Here is a 12,423-nt window from a genome sequence, read left to right on the forward strand (position 1 = left end):
ATCTGCAAACTCACTTTTCTAACATCTGCAAACTCACTTTTCTAAAAAATCTGCAAACTCACTTTTCTAACAATCTACAAACTCACTTTTCTAACATCTGCAAACTCACTTTTCTAACATCTGCAAACTCACATTTCTAAAAAATCTGCAAACTCACTTTTCTAACAATCTGCAAACTCACATTTCTAAAAAATCTGCAAACTCACTTTTCTAACAATCTGCAAACTCACTTTTCTAACATCTGCAAACTCACTTTTCTAAAAAATCTGCAAACTCACTTTTCTAACATCTGCAAACTCACTTTTCTAACAATCTGCAAACTCACTTTTCTAAAAAATCTGCAAACTCACTTTTCTAACATCTGCAAACTCACATTTCTAAAAAATCTGCAAACTCACTTTTCTAACAATCTGCAAACTCACTTTTCTAAAAAATCTGCAAACTCACTTTTCTAACATCTGCAAACTCACTTTTCTAACAATCTGCGAACTCACGTTTCTAACAATCTGCAAACTCACTTTTCTAACAATCTGCAAACTCACATTTCTAACATCTGCAAACTCACTTTTCTAACATCTGCAAACTCACTTTTCTAAAAAATCTGCAAACTCACTTTTCTAACAATCTGCAATCTCACTTTTCTAACAATCTGCAAACTCACTTTTCTAACATCTGCAAACTCACTTTTCTAACAATCTGCAAACTCACTTTTCTAACAATCTGCCAACTCACTTTTCTAAAAAATCTGCAAACTCACTTTTCTAAAAAATCTGCAAACTCACGTTTCTACAATCTGCAAACTCACTTTTCTAAAAAATCTGCAAACTCACTTTTCTAAAAAATCTGCAAACTCACTTTTCTAACATCTGCAAACTCACTTTTCTAACAATCTGCAAACTCACTTTTCTACAATCTGCAAACTCACTTTTCTAAAAAATCTGCAAACTCACTTTTCTAACATCTGCAAACTCACATTTCTACAATCTGCAAACTCACATTTCTAACAATCTGCAAACTCACTTTTCTAAAACATCTGCAAACTCACATTTCTACAATCTGCAAACTCACTTTTCTAACATCTGCAAACTCACTTTTCTAAAAATCTGCAAACTCACTTTTCTAAAAAATCTGCAAACTCACATTTCTAATATCTGCAAACTCACTTTTCTACAATCTGCAAACTCACATTTCTAACAATCTGCAAACTCACATTTCTAACAATCTGCAAACTCACTTTTCTAACATCTCCAAACTCACTTTTCTACAATCTGCAAACTCACTTTTCTAAAAAATCTGCAAACTCACTTTTCTACAATCTGCAAACTCACTTTTCTAAAAAATCTGCAAACTCACTTTTCTAACATCTGCAAACTCACTTTTCTAACAATCTGCAAACTCACTTTTCTAAAAAATCTGCAAACGCACATTTCTAAAAAATCTGCAAACTCACATTTCTAACAATCTGCAAACTCACTTTTCTAAAAAATCTGCAAACTCACATTTCTAAAAAATCTGCAAACTCACTTTTCTAATATCTGCAAACTCACTTTTCTAACAATCTGCAAACTCACTTTTCTAAAAATCTGCAAACTCACATTTCTAACAATCTGCGAACTCACGTTTCTAACAATCTGCAAACTCACATTTCTAACATCTGCAAACTCACTTTTCTAAAATCTGCAAACTCACTTTTCTAAAAAATCTGCAAACTCACTTTTCTAACGATCTGCAAACTCACTTTTCTAACGATCTGCAAACTCACTTTTCTAACGATCTGCAAACTCACATTTCTAAAAAATCTGCAAACTCACTTTTCTAAAAAATCTGCAAACTCACTTTTCTAACATCTGCAAACTCACTTTTCTAACAATCTGCGAACTCACTTTTCTAATATCTGCAAACTCACTTTTCTAACATCTGCAAACTCACTTTTCTAAAAAATCTGCAAACTCACTTTTCTACAATCTGCAAACTCACTTTTCTAACATCTGCAAACTCACTTTTCTAACATCTGCAAACTCACTTTTCTAACATCTGCAAACTCACTTTTCTACAATCTGCAAACTCACTTTTCTAACAATCTGCAAATGAGGCTGAGGGAGGACAGAGGCTGAGGGAGGATGATGTTTTTCTCGGGATAATGAATTCCCTGATCCCCCGGGTGTTCAGGGAGTGTTTTTGTCGCCGTGTCCCAAAGACTCACCCTGGCTGGTTTCCTTTCAGACACAGAATATCCCAGAATTTTTTACCCTGCACCCCATTTTTTATCCAAAGGTTCATCCTGGCTGGTTTAGACACAGAATATCCCAGAATTTTTTACCCTGCACCCCATTTTTTATCCAAAGGTTCACCCTGGCTGGTTTGGACACAGAACATCCCATAGTTTTACCCTCATCATCCAACACGGAGTTTCCCCATTTTCTCCCACCCCTTTCCATGGCCTTTAGCCCAAATTCCTGAGGGCTCAGCCCTGCTCATGCTGATTTCCCATGTCAGGAAATCACTTAAATTAAAGAACTTACATTTCTGCAGCCAGGCTAAATTTTCATTTGCTTTCCCAGCAAAATCTTATAAATCAGGGATTGATCTCACCAAGATTCCATCCAAATCCCTCTGGGTGGATCCTGAGTGTCCTGAATCCCAAAATCCTGGGTGGGAAACTCACCACAAACATCACAGAGCAGAAATCCCCTGCAGACAGAAAAGTTTAATTTTTTTATTTTAAATTTTAATATTTTTTTCATTATTTAATTTTTTTCCCACAATTTAAGGAATGAGCTTTTTTTTTTTTTTTTTTTTTTTTTTTTTTTTTTTTTTTTTTTTTTGCCACGAGTGTGACAAAGAAACATCTTTTTTTCTTTTTTTTGGGAAGTGGCCATAATTTGTTTTTCCCACCTTTTTCTCAGCCTGAGCAGCTGCAGAACTGCAGGGCAGGGTGAGATAATCCACATTTAAATCCTCTCTCAGGTGTGTTGGCCAGGTCAGCACTGAGAAAACTCCAGGAAACCTCAGCTGCAATAATTAATTTGCTTCATTTGCTTAATTGCTTCACTGACACAGCTTTAACTCGAATATATCAGTGTTGTAATTTCTGATTTAACATCTTTTCTGCATAGAAAAAAACTCTTATTCCAGGCTGATTTTCTCCATCCTTCACAGAACCTGTTAAATAATGTGGGAAAAATGCCCCCAAAATTTGCATGAATCATCCTGAGACAGAAAAAAAAAAAAAAATATTCTGAAATTCAATGTAATTTTCAGCTTGTACTAAACTTTTGCTTTCTTCAATTTTCCATGTGTTGCTGTCTCCCTGCTGGTATTTCCTGTAGGATTGTGAAAATTAATTTAAAATGATACATCAAAATAAATATTTATTTAATAAATAAATTGAATAAATAAATTTTATTTGTATAATAAATATTTAAAATATAAAAATATTCAGCAGTAAATGCAAGTGAGCTTTTGAATATTTGGGTTGGGAATTTCCACCACAGAACAAACTGCTCCACTCATGGCACAGGATTCAGAGAATTCACAGAATTTAAATATTTCCCTTTTTTTTTCTTACACATTTCTCTCTTTTAGTGCCAATTACACCTCAAAGACAAATGCTGACACTTTTTTTTTTTTTTTTTCATAAAAATTTCATGCTTTGTTTACTTAACTTAGTTGTGAATGTATTAGACTTTAAATTTAAATTTCTCTTTTGGTTAAAAGGAGCACATTCATTTTAAGGGCTTTTATTTTATTAAAATAAAGATATATTTTGGACAAAATTACGTGGAAAAAAAAAATTAAAATTCAAGGAAAAAGGTGTTTTCTCCCCAGGATCCTTTTGTGGTCTGAGGCTGTACTTTATATGTATAATATTTCAATCTATATTTATTTTATTTTTATTATATTTATATTTATATTTATATTTATATTTATATTTATATTTATATTTATATTTATATTTATATTTATATTTATACTTGTATTTGTATTTATAATTATATTTATATGTATATTTTTATATTTATATATATTTATTTATATTTATATTTGTATTTATATTTATATTTATATCTTTACATTTCTTATATATAATTATATTAATATCTATATATATTTTATTGTTATCATATTTATTTTTATTTTTATATTTACATTTATGTCTATATCTATTATATTTATATTAATATAAATATTACATTAAAATTATAATTATAATTAAATTATACGTATATTTTCTTGATTATATTTAAATACAAATATTTATATTTTATATATTATATTTTATATTTTATATTTTATATTTTATATTTTATATTTTATATTTTATATTTTATATTTTATATTTATAATTATATAATTATATTTATTTCTATAGTTCTTTTATTGTTATAATATACTTATATTTATTTTAATTTTATTTTTTTAGTGTTTTAATTAATTTTTTTTAACCCAACAGCACAAAAATGAACCCGTGAGCACCAACATCTCCTGAGCTGGGACACACACAGGGAATCTCCAGACAAACCTCAGTGGGTTTGGGCAGGACAGGATTTATTGTCATGAACATCTTAAATCCTGCAGCCCAGAAGTGCCCAGCTGAGAGCCAAAATGTACAGGTTGGGATAAAACAGGAAACAAAAAACAGGAACAAATGTCCCAATGCAGCTGTGGGGACTCTGTGGAGTCACATCCAAATTTTACAGGTTGGATAAAGCAGAAATAGCTGCTATTTTCCTGCTGCAGCTGTGGGGATTCCCTATAAAATCACATCTGAATTTTGCAGGTGGGATAAAGCAGGAATAGCTGCAAATGTTCCCCTGCAGCTGTGAAGATTCCTTATAAAATAATATTTGAATTTTACAGGTTGGATAAAGCAGGAATAGCTGCAAATATCCCAATGTAACTGTGGGGATTCCTTATAAAATAATATCTGAATTTTACAGGTTGGATAAAGCAGGAATGGTGCAATTTTCCTGATGTAGCTGTGGGGATTCCTTGTGAAGTTACATCTGAATTTTACAGGCTGGGATAAAGCAGGAACAAATGTCCCAATGTAGCTGTGGGGACTCTGTGGAGTCACATCTGAATTTTACATGTTGGATAAAGCAGAAATAGCTTCTATTTTCCTGCTGCAGCTGTGGGGATTCCCTATAAAATCACATCTGAATTTTACAGGTTGGATAAAACAGGAATAGCTGCAAATGTCCCAATGTAACTGTGGGGATTCCTTATAAAATAATATCTGAATTTTACAGGTTGGATAAAGCAGGAATGGTGCAATTTTCCTGATGTAGCTGTGGGGATTCCTTGTGAAGTTACATCCAAATTTTACAGGTTGGATAAAGCAGGAATAGCTGCAAATATCCCAGTGTAGCTGTGGAGACTCTGTAAAATCACATCTGAATTGTACAGGCTGGGATAAAGCAGGAACAAATGTCCCAATGCAGCTGTGGGATTCCCTTTAAAATCACATCTGAATTTTACAGGTTGGATAAAACAGGAATAGCTGCAAATGTTCCCCTGCAACTGTGTGGATTCCTTATAAAATAATATCTGAATTTTACAGGTTGGATAAAGCAGGAATAGCTGCAAATATCCCAATGTAACTGTAGGGATTTCCTTTAAAATCACAGCTGAATTTTACAGGTTGGATAAAGCAGAAATAGCTGCTATTTTCCTGCTGCAGCTGTGGGGATTCCCTATAAAATCACATCTGAATTTTGCAGGTCGGGATAAAGCAGGAACAAATGTCCCAATGTAGCTGTGGGGACTCTGTGGAGTCACATTTGAATTTTACAGGTTGGGATAAAACAGGAATAGCTGCAATTTTCCTGCTGTAGCTGTGGGGATTCCTTGTGAAGTCACATCTGAATTTTACAGGTTGGATAAAGCAGGAACAAATGTCCCAATGCTGCTGTGGGGACTCTTTGTAAAATCATATCTGAATTTTACAGGTTGGATAAAGCAGAAATAACTGCAAATGTCCCAATGCTGCTGTGGGGACTCTGTGGAGTCACTTCCTGCATTGCCTGCAGCACTTTTAAGCCAATCCAGCCATTTGAAGTCCAAATTTATATCTTTTTTATTAACCATCAGGGAGATGGGATTGCATGCAAGATTCAGCTAAGAGGTAAAAGAAAAAAAGAGTGGAAAAAGAAATGTTTGATTTCTCAGTCTGGGATTGTTGGGAGGGTTTTTCATCTGCTGTCCAAGAAGTGAAAGGCAGTTTTCAGATGCCCTGGAAAGCAGAGTCTTTGTCCTTTGCACTTCACTGCTGTGTTCAGTGGCATCATGCTGAAACCAGAATTTTTGTTGAAGAGAGAACAAATAATAACAGTTACTGTTATTTCATAAATATTCCAGTAGATTTTGGATACTGGGAGTTTTGAAACCATTGTAGCTCCAGTTTACCACAGATGTAAAAATAACCTTGCTCACTTTTAATCATCCTTTACCACATTGTGCAGTTCCTACTTCAGTGCTCACAAACATCTGTCCCTAAAAGCTCTGTATGGTAAATATACCCTAAAAAATGGAATATTTTGAGTTTTTAATTTTTTTTTCTCAGCTGGAGATGCAGAATGCAGAGGTTACAGTGGATCTCTGGCTTTAGAAAGCTGATGACAGGAGGAAATGGCTGCGAGCTGCCGTGACCAGAGACTTCCTGCTGGGTGGTGGGGAAGTGAGAGAAGGCTGAGGAGGAGAGGAAGGTGCAGAGCTGAGAGCAAAGTGGGGCTGCAAACCACATCCCTGTGTCATCAGAGCAGGGCAGAGGCAGCTGATCAGCACAGGAACAGGAAATCTGCAGCCTGGGAGTCCCTGCTGGGGGCTCTGCTCAACACCAGTGCTGGGCTCAGGGCTGGACTGGTGACTGGTGTCTGCCAATAAGGGCAGGAGCTTCTCTTTGAAATACAGAATGGAAACCCCCTCCCTCTAAATTATTATCATTTTGAAATTAAGGGGCTCTCAGGCAAAGAGATGGGAATTAGGAATAACAGTTCTTTGCTAGGACAATTCCAATAGCAATGCAGTATTACACAGAACAATCCCAACCCTGCCAGAGTCAGAATCCAAGCTGGCACAGTCAGTCAGTCAGGGTGGTGGCACAGTCCCATTCCATGGTGCTGCATCCTCCTGCAGGGGCAGATGTGGCTCAGCTGGAGCAGTGCTCCTGGAGAAGGTGCAGTTTCCTCTGAAGCTCCAGGGATGATGTGCAAGGCTCTGGTTTTCCTCTGGAATGCAGTGGGAAGAAGGTGCCTTGGTGTCCCAAATGTCAGTTTTTCTCTGGCTAGGAAAGGCTTGGCTCCTGCCCTGGCTGGAGCATCTCCCAGTGGGATGATGGAATTTTCTCAGCCATGCACTGGGACTCAGTGGCCATGAACAGGAGATATCTCCTGGAGGGAGGATGGGCTGTGGGAAGATAAAGATGATTGCCCAGCTGGTTTAAAGATGCCCATGAGCAGATAATGTGTGCCAGGAGATCAGGGGCACTGCCACACCCAGTTTTTAACAATGGTCCATTAACAGGAGATATCTCCCACAGAGATAAGAATCACTGCCACACCCAGTTTTTAACAATGACCCATTAACAGGAGATATCTCCCACAGTGATAAGAATCACTGCCACACCCAGTTTTTAACAATGGCCCATTAACAGGTGATACCTGCTGGATGAAGGGTGGGTCATGGGAAAGATAAAGATGATTGCCCAGCTGGTTTAAAGATGCCCATGAGCAGATAATGTGTGCCAGGAGATCAGGGGCACTGCCCCAGCTGGGACAGAACACACATTGCTGTCACACCAACCCAACACAATTGGTGATCTCTCAATTTTTAATGATTAGTGATTATTTTCTTGACATGTTGGGAGAGGCTGAAGCAGTTTGTAGCTTAGACATTGCTGAAATCGTCTGAGGCTTTTCCCTCACTACAGAAAGCTGCAAAAACAGAAGGCTGGTGGTCACAGATATATGTGAGCATCTTTAATTGGAATGTTTAATTGGAATGTTGGGTTTTAAACCTGGGATAAGACAAAGGTGCTACTTCCTTTCAGTTATGCCAGGACTGAGGAGAAAAATGGATCCACAAGAGAGAGAGAGATGCTGGCAGCTCAAACATCCAGGGGACAAGTTACTGTGCCAAGGAGCACAAACTGATAAGGGACCCTTTATCAGGTCTGAGTAGGGCACTGCCTCTGTCCCTGCTCCAGGGAACTCAGGGATCACTCCCTGCCCTGGAATATCAGGACATTCACAGGTAGCCCCCAAGTTTTCCCCTTGGCCATAGTGGTGAGCTGTGCTGGTACAAAGGGCAGCAGCATCACCTTTGGAGGTGCCAGAGTCCCAAAGTGTGACCCAGAGCATTCCTAGATCCAGGCAACTGCCCACACCTGAGCCTGAGTGAAAATAAACTCAGATTTTGTGCATTTTCTGTGCATTCCTCCCACTTCTTCAGGATTTCCCCTCCTCACCTGCTGGATCCACCCTGTGAAAACCAGTTGGACCAACAGACACTGAGATTGCAACAACCAACTCTCATCACGAGACCTGTGGGTGGTGAGATCCTTCTCTTATCCCTTCCCTCTCTTTCTTTTCCTTATATCACATTTTCTTAAGTGTTATTTTTATGCTTTCATAGTCATAACCCTAGAGATAATAACAGCCAAAATGCCTACATGGCTGTTTTCCTCTACAACCAAATTGCTCTAAAATAAACCCTTCATATACATATATATTTTTTTTTCCCCTAAACACCAATTTTGGTTTTTGGGGTGAGTTGTACCACATGTAGATGAAAGAAACCCAGTGGAGTTTGCAGCTTGCTGATAAATAATTCCACCAGTTATGATTTTCCCTGGTCAAAACCTCCTGAGAGAGGGAATATTTTAGGCTGGAGAAACAGCAGCAAGATTTCCAGGCCTTTATTGGCTTGGAAATGCCAATTGACTGGTAGCTGGAACAGGAAGGTAGCTGGAAGTCAGAGGGGTGGAAAGGCCTGGCAGAGAGACACTGAGCTTGGGGGCTCTGAGTGTGACACTGAGCTTGGGGGCTCTGAGTGTGACACTGAGCTTGGGGGCTCTGAGTGTGACACTGAATTTGTGGGCTCTGAATGTGACACTGAACTTGGGGGCTCTGAATGTGACACTGAGCTTGGGGGCTCTGAGTGTGACACAGAGCTTGGGGGCTCTGAGTGTGACACTGAGCTTGGGGGCTCTGAATGTGACACTGAGCTTGGGGGCTCTGAGTGTGACACTGAATTTGTGGGCTCTGAGTGTGACACTGAGCTTGGGGGCTCTGAGTGTGACACTGAGCTTGGGGGCTCTGAATGTGACACAGAGTTTGGGGGCTCTGAGTGTGACACTGAGCTTGTGGGCTCTGAGTGTGACACTGAGCTTGGGGGCTCTGAGTGTGACACTGAATTTGTGGGCTCTGAGTGACACTGAGCTTGGGGGCTCTGAGTGTGACACTGAATTTGTGGGCTCTGAGTGACACTGAGCTTGGGGGCTCTGAGTGTGACACTGAGCTTGTGGGCTCTGAATGTGACACAGAGTTTGGGGGCTCTGAGTGTGACACTGATTTTGGGGGCTCTGAGTGACACTGAGCTTGGGTGTCCAGCCAGGATGTTGGGGCTGAGAATGGTCACAGTGAGTGACAGCCTGGGGTGGGTCTAACAGAATCCCTGGGGAAATTCCTGCTGATCCCACCCTGAGGCTGTTCCTTCTCCTCCTGTCCCTGTTCCTGGGGCTGTCCCCTCCAGAGCCACAGGGACCCCCCGATCCCCCTTTTCTCCAGGCTCAGCCCCTCCCCAGCTCCCCTCATGACTGACTCTGTCAGATCTCAGGGACTCCTGCCATGCACAGGAGTGGCAGCAGGGTGGGTGACTCCAGCCCCAGCAGGGCACAGGGTGAAGTGACAATGGCACAGTGTCCCCTGCCCTTTGTCACTGTGCATGAGCTGCAATAGCAGTGTCTTTGTACAGACACAGGAAAAGATTTGAGCTGCTCACTGCAGAGCCAGGGTGGGTTTAATCACAGCAGGGACTTGGCTGAGTTCACTTCTTTTTCTTCCCCTTCTTTTTGAGAGAGCCAGGCCAGGGATGGCCCCTGAATTCCAGGAAGGCAGCAGCGTTGTGAGAGATGTAGTAAGCATTGAGCATGGCAGCTGGGCTGAGGAGAAACACTTCCTTCACATCCTTGGGAATTTTGGGGAGCTTTTTGCGTTTGCCCTTGGATTTTTTGCCTTTGCCTTTGCCTGCCTGCAGAGAGAAAATGACCACAAAGCCACTCAGTTTTGGGTCTTTGTTGTCTCATTTCTGGGTAGAGGATTCCAGGCTGAGAGACTGAGAGAGCTGGGGATGTTCAGCCTGGAGAGGGATCCAGGGAGAGCTTCCAGCACATTCCAGGAGAGCTGGAGAGGGACTGGGGACAAGGGATGGAGGGACAGGACCCAGGGAATTGGGGAAGGGGAGATTGGGGCAGGAATTGCTGGGCTGGCATTGCCAGAGAATCCCTGGAATTGTCCCAGGCCAGGCTGGATGGGGCTTGGAGAAATCTGGGACAGCAGAATTTGGTTGCAATGAGATGAGTTTTAAGGTGCTTCCAGCCCGAACCATTCCATGATCCCAGAGCAGCTGGTGTGTTCCCTCTTAGTCCTGGCTCAAGCATTAGCTCAGACCCCTCACCCTGCCCCCAACACTTTGTGATTTTATGGAAGGGCTCCTAAAATTAATGAAACTTCAACCCCTGTTTGCTCTGCAGGCTGTCAGAACCTCTAAAACCATCAGACTGAGCTGATCACTGTCCCCCCGTGCTCCCATCTGGCTAAAAAAGGGTTTGTGCACAAAGGAAGCCAAACATTCTTTTCCACTGATTGTTATTTTTTTAATTACCACATGAGGATGCAGTCCTGAAGTAACTTGGCCTGTGCTCATCCACTCCTGTGTGGCTGTTTGTGACTCTGGATCTTAAACCAGGAAAGCAGAACACCCTCCCACAGTTTCCATGGATCTGGGATGGAGCTGCTCTCCCACCACTGGTATTTTCCATGTGACAATTCCTAAAAACTCCTTTCACAGCTCAGCACTGCTCAGTGCAAAAGAGGGAAACATTTGTGCTCTGAGGGGTGAGAAAAGGGCAGAATCCTCTGAATCAGCTGGGGCCACGGTGTGAAAGAATATGAAAAGGTAAAAAAAAAGAATTTATTAAAAAAACCTAGAAAATCAAATTTTCTATATAAAACACACAAACCCTCTATTAAAGAAGCAAAAAATAGAAAAAATAGGAGTGTAAACTGCAGCTGATGGCAGAGTATTTGCAGAATGAAACTACTTGAGCTCAGCCATATGTTTGAGATGAGAGACAAGCCTCTTTCACAGACCTTAAGTGGACAGAATTTGTGAAATACTTCACATGCTGGAATGTTCCCCCTTCATGAATTGTGACTCAGTCACCTGACTCCCATTCCTTGTTTGCCCAGGGTCTCTGGTGGATTTTGTTGTAAATTCCCAGTAGGAATTCAGCTTGTAGCTGATATCAAAGATGCTCACAGGCTTTATATGCTGTGTACAAAATTTTACAGCCTGCAGCCAAGAACAAAAAAAAAAGCTAGAAATCAGAATTAGGTTTACACTTGCACACAAAGTGAATTTGTGAACCTTTTGGATATGAACCCTTTTCCTTAAAAAAGGTTTATCAACACTTCTGAAGGATCAAAGGTGTTTTACCATTGCTGTGTCCTTTAATGGAGCAGCTGGGACTCCACATCAACCCTGGAAATGGATCCTGCAACACAAAATTACACGGTTGGTTACACAGGGTAAATAAAGCAGTGTCTGTGTCAGTTCCTGCTAAACTTTGAAGGGAAAAAGGGAAAAAAAAAAATAGTTAGTGGCTTGCAAAAACAGGTCGAGGGAGTCATCCCTAAAAGCTGATAGCTGTGAAATCAGCTACTCGTCAGATTCCAGGACTCTGAACTTTCAGCAAAATCAGCTGTAAATTGTCAGATTCCAGGACTCTGAGCATTTCAGCAAAGCCCTCAAAGTTTGCAGTCACAGAATTCTGGACAAGACCTTCAATCCAAATCCAACCATCACTGCCAAGGCCAGCAGGGCTGGACAACTCTTTCATGGAAGGAATTTTCCCCGTATCCACACTAAACCTGTGGCACACCTTGAGGTTGGGAGCAGAGCCCGACCCCCCACCTTCCTGTCAGGGAAGCAGGTCCCTCCTGACCCTTTTTCTGAGCCGTGTAGAAATGGCAGAATCTCCCCTAGAAACAGCAGAATCTCACCTTCCCGTCCCCACATTCCCGCGGCTCTGAAGCGGCCGCGGCGCCTCTTCCCCCTCAGAGCCGCCACGGCCTCGCCTCCTTCCCCTCAGCGTCGCGTTGCCATAGTGACAGGGCGGGGTCTGCGATGATTGACAGCCCA

The sequence above is a fragment of the Erithacus rubecula genome, assembly GCF_903797595.1.
Source record: "Erithacus rubecula genome assembly, chromosome: 4".
NCBI lineage: Eukaryota > Metazoa > Chordata > Aves > Passeriformes > Muscicapidae > Erithacus > Erithacus rubecula.